The sequence below is a fragment of the Arvicanthis niloticus genome, chromosome 9 (assembly GCF_011762505.2).
Source record: "Arvicanthis niloticus isolate mArvNil1 chromosome 9, mArvNil1.pat.X, whole genome shotgun sequence".
Classification (NCBI taxonomy): domain Eukaryota; kingdom Metazoa; phylum Chordata; class Mammalia; order Rodentia; family Muridae; genus Arvicanthis; species Arvicanthis niloticus.
Window position 1 is genome coordinate 4407128 of NC_047666.1, and position 7921 is coordinate 4415048.

The 7921-nt window shown below is 40.9% G+C and overlaps 2 non-coding genes across 2 annotated transcripts; both read left to right on the plus strand.

Annotated features, from left to right (window-relative positions):
• Positions 1 to 6887: 6887 nt before the first annotated feature.
• LOC117715922 (U7 small nuclear RNA) lies at positions 6888 to 6948 on the plus strand. Its single transcript, XR_004607703.1, has one exon. It is a non-coding gene; the product is annotated as a U7 small nuclear RNA (small nuclear RNA).
• An 11-nt stretch (positions 6949 to 6959) lies between these two features.
• Positions 6960 to 7021, plus strand: LOC117715917 (U7 small nuclear RNA). The gene has a single exon (XR_004607699.1). It is a non-coding gene; the product is annotated as a U7 small nuclear RNA (small nuclear RNA).
• Positions 7022 to 7921: the final 900 nt, after the last annotated feature.

The window sequence follows — 7921 nt, forward strand, 5'->3', positions numbered from 1 at the left end:
CCCCCAAGCCTGCCCATTCCCTCAGATGGGAAACTGCCTGTAGAATCCAATCAGCCATGCCAGATGCAAAGGACACATCCACTCGAGTAGAATTGATGGTAACAATAGACTGCCGTAGTTTTCAAAGATCATGCATTGCCCCAAACCAATTTCCTGTAAGATAGCAGAATGCATAATAGGCAAAGGTTTAGGGAATACTGATAAGATTATCCAACGAAGATCCTGTCCTTCAATCAGGGGCATCATCATGAAGAGCATCAGCAGGCACACCACTCCCATCATCTTCTTTATCTGAAGGTTCTTGCACTCTTCTGGTCAGGTGCTCAGGGACCCAAATCAGTTGTTGTTGATCCTGAGGAAATACACAAACAGAACCTCTCACCCATACCAATACTGGGCTGGTCCATACCATTTTCCAGTTATAATGTCCTTCCACATTACATGACCTTTATAAAGTGCATCTGACACAACATGGTGATCAGCCTCTGTGCGTCCTTGCTTATCCAGGTTTAAAAAATTAAGAGTGAATAAAGCAATGGCTAATCTCTCAGGGAGAACACCCATGAGCTACTCCCCTTTTTTGTTTAACAAGACATTCTTTTAAAGTACGGTGGGCTCATTCTATGATGCCTTGTCCTTGAGGATTGTAGGGTAATCCATGTGTTATATGGATCCCCATCATTTGACAAAAACTTAAGAAAGAGTTGGAAGTATATGCAGGGCCATTATCTGTTTTTAAGCATCGTGGCTGGCCCCATGCAGCCCAAGCTTCAAAGCAGTGGACTATAACATGGTGTGCCTTTTCTCCAGTATGGACAGAGGCATAAATAATACCTGATGCAGTATCAATGGAAACATGAATATATTTTAATCGTCCAAAATCAGAAAAATGGGTAACATCCATCTGCCACAAGTGTAACGGGCGAAGGCCTTGAGGGTTGACTCCCAATGATGCTTGAGGCAAAAAGGGTACACAAGCTTGACAAGTTATCACAATTTCTCTTACACCTGCACGAGATAATTTAAAGCACGATGCTAAGGTTCTGGAATTAACATGAAACCATTTATGGAACTCTCTCACCATTTCAAGAGCAGCACCCATCACAAAACCCTCTAACGCCTTGGAAGCTTTATCTACAATATCATTGCCCTCCGCCAAGGGACCTGGCAACCCTGTATGGGCTCGAATATGCTGCACAAAAAAGGGAGAAGTGCGGCTCCATATCAATTTTTGTAATTCCACTAATAACAATCCAATGGTAGATTTAAGCTTTATTTTTCCTACAACTTCCAGGCATTTAAAAATATTCACCACATATTGACTATCTGACAAAAAATTAAAGGATCCATCAATTTGTTCAAAAACTTTAATTACAATTTTAAGTTCTATAGCTTGTGGAGAAGCAGGGGGAATTTAATCACTACAGGACTAGATCCATACACCAAATATGCTCCACACCCTGATTTAGAACCACCAGTAAAAATAAGGGGACAATTATGCAATGGACATTGTCTGGTTATCTTAGGAAAAATTACAGGATGTATAGTAACCAATTGTAAAATAGGATCCTTAGGTAGGTGATTATTAATAATACCACTAAAAAACATCTTAAGATAGCCCAATCATCTATGGTGGCTGTTAATACTTCAAATTGTTCTACTGTATAGGGTATTATTATTTTCTCTGGTTGACATCCAAATACTGAATACTTTGTTGAAGTCCTTGCAGGGCAAGTTGAGCTACCACTGTGGGATAATGGGAAAGTGTCTTAGCAGGGGATATTTTGGGATGTATCCATAGTAAGGGAGCTCCCTGCCAAAGCACCCCTGTTGGTTGTCCCTCAGTAGGTAATATGCATAGCGACACCCCTTGTGTTTCATCTCTGCATCCCAAAGTTGCCTTTTGAATGCTTTTCTCCACTAGCATTAAAGCTTTTCTAGCATCATGTGTCAATTGTCTGGAGGAATCCAAATCAGGATCTCCAGGAAGAATATCATACAATGATGGTAACCATTTATTAGATAAATGTAAGTAAGGCTTCAACCATTGAATGTTTCCTAATAATTTTTGAAAATCATTCAAGGTGCACAGGTTATCTGTACAAATTTGTACCTTCTGAGGAATAACACTTTTGGGAAATATTTTAGTCCCCAAGTAATTAACAACTACATCCTTTTGCACCTTTGGGGGGGGGCAATTATCAAATGTTTTTCTCTAAGGGCAACTACAATGGCGTGATAGGCATCCTCCAATAATTGATTGGTTGGGGCAGCCACAAGAATATCATCCATATAGTGATAAATTCTCACTCTTAAAAATGTCTTTCTAACTTCTTTTAGAGCTGCATCAACATACAGCTGACACATAGTGGGGCTATTTGCCATGCCCTGAGGCAAAACAATCCACTCATACTGCTGATCTGGCTCAGCGTGATTCAAGGAAGGAACGGTAAATGCAAATCTCACAGTATCCTTTTCACGTACAGGAATAGAGAAAAAGCAGTCTTTGATATCCAATACAATTACAGGCCAGTTCCTAGGTAAAGCAGAAGGTGACAATAGGCCTCTCTGTACCAGACCCATGATTATCATTTGTTTATTAATCTCTCTTAGATCATGAAGCCATCTCCATTTTCCTGATTTTTTCTTAATAACAAAAATTGGAGTATTTCAGGGGGATGTAGATGGTTGTAAGTGTCCCAACTCTAATTGTTCTAGGACTAATGAATGCACTGTTTGCAACTTTTCTGAGGGAAGAGGCCACTGGGGAACCCACACAGGCTCCTCAGACTTCCATGATATGGGAATTGCTTCCACAGCAGCCCCTATGAAAAATCCACTCCTGCTTTATCATTCTTTGGAACAGCAGACACAGGTAGAATCTTGCCCTGCAGTTTTTTCCCAAGTCCTTTCCCAGGGATATACCCCATATTGGACATCATCTTATATGTTTGAGGACTGTAATCTTTTTCATTTGTGAGAACATAGCCCATTTCCTTCATAAGGTCTCTGCCCCAAAGGGAGATAAAAACCTCCAGAACATAAGGCTGAAAGGTCCCTTCATGACCTTCACTATCCCTCCACTTTAGAAGACGAGAGCTCATTTCCAGTTCCTGGGCATATCCTAAGCCCCTAAGTAATTGCACTGACTTTTGTCATGGCCATCCCTTTGGCCAATCTTTCATGCTGATAATGCTGTGATCAGCACCTCTATCTAAAAGCCCAGAAATATTTTTTCCTTCTACTGCTAAAGACAATAACGGTCTAGTATCAAGGTCCAAGGAGCAAAATACAGCTGAGGTCCCTGTGGACCTAAAACCCTTTTCTCCTCACTGAGCATCTTCTGCAGGAAACTGACCATGACAACTGGGAAGGCACAAAAGCTGAGCTAAACAATCTCCTGGGGAAATCGCAGAAATACTTCGGAGAGAGGACACCATAATTTTAACTATTCCAGTATAATCAGGGTCAGTGACCCCAAGATGAACAATAAGTCCTTGCATAGTAACTGAACTCCTTCCTAACACCAGCCCCACTGTATCAACAGGTAAAGGTCCTTTAAAATCAGTCTTTATTAGCTGGGGACCCATTTGGGGGCGTTAATATGAGTCTGGTTGTGGAACAGAGGTTGAGTCCTGCACTCCCCCTTGTGGCCCTCCGGGGTGGTCCCACTGCATTGGCGGTCTCAGACTTGGCCACTCCACCACTGCCCCATATATTTGAGGGCCCTGAGGTCGGGGGCCCCACATCCTGTTTTTTGGACACGCTCCTCCTTGTCCAGAATTTAAAGGCTGTCCATTTATGTCCTTCACTGATCTGTACTCATTAGCCCAATGATTTTCCTTTTTGCACTTAGGGCATAAACCTGGGGTTCGACTTCTTTGACCCCAATTACCCTGCAGCTGTGGGCATTGGCGCTTCAGGTGTCCTGGTTGTCCACACTTAAAGCACACATTATTATTTGCCGCACCAGTACCATGAGTCATTTGCATCACCGCAGCAGCTAGCTCTGCATTAGATAGAGGTCCTCCTATTTCCCTACAAATTTTCATCCACACTTCAAGGCCTTTGCTCTTATATGGATTTATGGCCTGCTGACATTCCTTGGTATGCTGCTCAAAAATCAATTGCTTTATAAGCAGCATAGCGATATCAGGGTCCCCAAAAATTTTTCCTCTGCTTCCACCATCCTAGCCACAAAGTCTGCAAAAGGTTCTGCTGGCCCCTGAGTGATCTTGGTGAGATTGCCTGAAACCTCTCCCCTATTCGGGAGTGACTTCCATGCCCTTGTCCCCATTTGATTAATTTGTTCATAGACTTGTAAAGTATCATAGTTTGATGTTTGGCCCATCTACCTTGTCCTAAAAGCATGTCCTGGTCCCATTGTTGCTGTCCAGCTGCCAAGTTCTGAGCCATATATTCAGCTGAATATTCTATGAAATAAGCTTTCCAATCCAAATATTGGCCAGGCGTCAGGCAGGCTTGCACAAGATTCTGCTAATCACTGGGGGTCATGGCATATCTATGCTGAGATTCCAGCTGAGCCACCACATAGGCTGCGCTGGTTCCGTATGCCCTCACCCCTTCAGCAAGCCTTTGAATAATCTTCCAATCTAGGGGCTCATGATAACGATTTTCCTGGACATCTTGGAACACTGGAAAGCAGCGTACTCCTGAATCACTTTGGGCCCTCAACTCTCTCCATGCTTCCGGATTGAAACTCCACCCAGATGACAACGGGGCATATGGAGGCAGCCAAGGCAGTCCTGGAGCACTAGGCTAGACTTTTAGTTTCGTTTTACTCAAGCTCTTGGCCAGGCTTTCCAACTCATCCTCCGAAACTTCCTCCCTCTCTGAATCATACCCCGCCTCTGATTTTTGGGATCTCTCTTCTCTCAGCTGCTCTAAAGCCTCACTACCCTTCGCTAGTTCCGCAGCACACTTCTCTTCCTTATCCTCTATGCAAGACCATACCAACTTCCAAACCAGAAGCATGCCAGTAGGCAGCACTTCCTGTTCCTCTGCAAACCTTAAGTCTTCTAGTTTTTCCCAACTCGGCATAGTGAGATGCCCTGACACAGAAAACCAAGGTGCAACTTCATCCACTGCCTGCAAAAACTTCTCTACAGTTGCTTTCTTCAATCCTACTCTGTTCACTTTCAACAGCCCCCGGAGTGCCTGACTGAGTGAAATTGAAGAGGTGGAATTAAAATTCCCCATGGTGCTTGGTGCAACTTGTCCTGATCCTCAGGAACTTTATAGTCTCTTCTGAAAACCTTTCCTTGTCCCACTTACCTGGGAACTTACCAGCTAGCTGCCCTGACCGTGATGAGTTCTGAAGTCCCAGTATGGGCCACCACTTGTCGCCTCCTGAATATATATATATATATATATATATATATATATATATATATATATATATTAAACAATGTAAACAATGATCAGAATATATATATATATAGTAAACAAAAAGTAAACAATGATCAGAATATATATATATATATATATATATATATATTCTGATCATTGTTTACTTTTCCCCAGTTCCTCCTAGAGACTCCACACCTCCCCACCCACACTACTCCACAAATTTTTTCTGTCTCTAGTTAGAAAACAAATAGAAAAATAAAGTAGAATATTTTTTAAACTACTACTTTAGGGCAAGAAGCATCCAGACTAATTTTAAAAATCGAAACACACATACTGCTTACATAGCAAGATAAGGGATGACCCAATGTTTTCTCCAATCAGTCTTGCATATGCCCAGCTTGCAGCTTCACCAGAAATAAGTCTTACATAGGAGGAGGTTTGCATGGCAGGAATTATTGATCTTTTGTTGAGTCATTGGAGGATGCTCCTACTCCTGCCCTAAGAGAAAAGAAGAACTGCAGGATGAACAGAGTCACTAAGAGTTCACCTAGGCTTGTCTTGACCACAGTGGAGTTGTTCAAAATCTGAGTGAAGTGTCTGTAATTCATATGACTGAAACAAGGCCTCCTGCAGCAGGACCTTTAGTTTCAGCTGCATGTTTTTTGGAGTTCCTTGTAACTGAACTGAAATTTCCTCAGAATAAAATTTTGAAAACATCCACAGTGCACTTAGGATTACCAGAAAAGGACTACATGGCTGATAGCTCCCTGCTTAAGACGGCAATTATTTCTTTTGCCTAGTTTATCAGGAAATGCTCCCTGCCAAGCTTAAAAACTGGTGATAATTAGAAACAGCACAAGAAGTGAGAACATTTTTAATGTTCTTCAGAAAAATGATAGTACTGCAACCTTCAGAAAATCCCTTAAGGCTGTGGGAAAAAAACTCTGAAAACATGAGTTCAAGAATATAAAAATATGCAAAATATAAGGATGCAATATGAATTACATGATGGACTTCTTAGATATGAAAGTAAAGAGGCAGCTGCACTAATGGGCCAACAACAGAAAAGGAATAGTTAAATGAAACAAGCATTGTGGTTCAAGTAATAATGGAGCACCAGGAAATGAAGGGGTTGTGATTTCAGGGTGTGATCCCACTCACCTAAGCTTAATGTTTGTGTTTACAAAGGCAGGCAGATCTCTGAGCCCAAGGTCTACAGAGCAAGTTCCAGCAAATCTTTAGGTAGTGAAGAAGTTGGAAATCAGAAAGTTAACTTTCTCACATAAAAATAGCCTCTATGTCTAGATTTGGCAATCAGAAGTGCTGTGCCCAACAAACCATATAAGACTTGCTATGTTAAAAATATACTTGCTGTCTTTTTCTAAGAATAAAGACACTAAGGTCACAAAATGCTTATTTGATTTGTGGGATAATCAAAGGATAACATGGGTTGAATAATTAAAATATATGCAAATAATAGCCTGGACTTTGGTCTGCACGAGCTGAACTATCTAGAGAGCTATTATAGCTCTTTTAGATTTTTTCTAGAAGATTTTCTGACTTTAGTAGGAAAACTTGAGAGCTATCCAGAGACCTACAGCTCTTTTAGAATTTTTCTAGCAGGTTTTCTAACTTTGGTCAGAAAACCCATGAGCTACCTAGAGATCTGTCTAGTAAGATGTCTCAAGCAGACCACAGAGCTGTCAGCTTGCACTAATCAATGACTTTGAGTAGTTTCTACTGTCATTTCCAAACACCCCTTCTTCAGGAACCCCAAGGAAACTAAATCAAAACCACAAAAAATAAAAAAGAAAGAAGGAAGAAAGAAAAGCTTACAATAAGATCTATCATGAATTAACATTCTATGTTATTTGACTTCACAAGATACAATATTTACACAGAGATCTGTGGCTGTAAAGAAATTAAATCTACATTTAGCTCCAAAGAATACTTCTTTGCTAAAAGTTTAAAAACACTTTGACGTGTGTGTGTGTGTGTGTGTGTGTGTGTGTGTGTGTGTGTAAATATGTGTGTACAGCTGAGGGAAGTTGTTAAATTCATGAGATTGGTTGGTTGTCTTAGCAGTTCTTACCTGGAGGTCAAGACACAGGGAGGTCCTAGAGAGCTGCCAGTTTTCAGTCTTTGTTGGGATACCAGAGAAGTAAGTTCTAACACCAATAAAGGAATGCTTAAAAACAGTGAATTTACCAGTGAGAGTGAGGGCAAGCAAGCAAAAACCAAACATTTCCCTTTTCCCCGTCCTTTTATGTGGACTGCTACCAAAAGGTGTGGCCCAATTAAGGTTGGTTCTCCCACCTTAAATAATCCAATGAAGAAAACTCCTTCATAGGTATGTTCAGCTGCTTGGGTTTTAGTTAATTCCAGAAGCAGTCAAGTTGACAATCAAAATTAGCTATCACATTAAAAAACACCTATCAATATATGACTATTTATATACTATTTATAAAATACTTAAACACAACACTCCTTAAGGGAGAGTCCACTACTTTAATTTGTCTACTTATTCAAGTTCACAGTTTATCAGTATTAT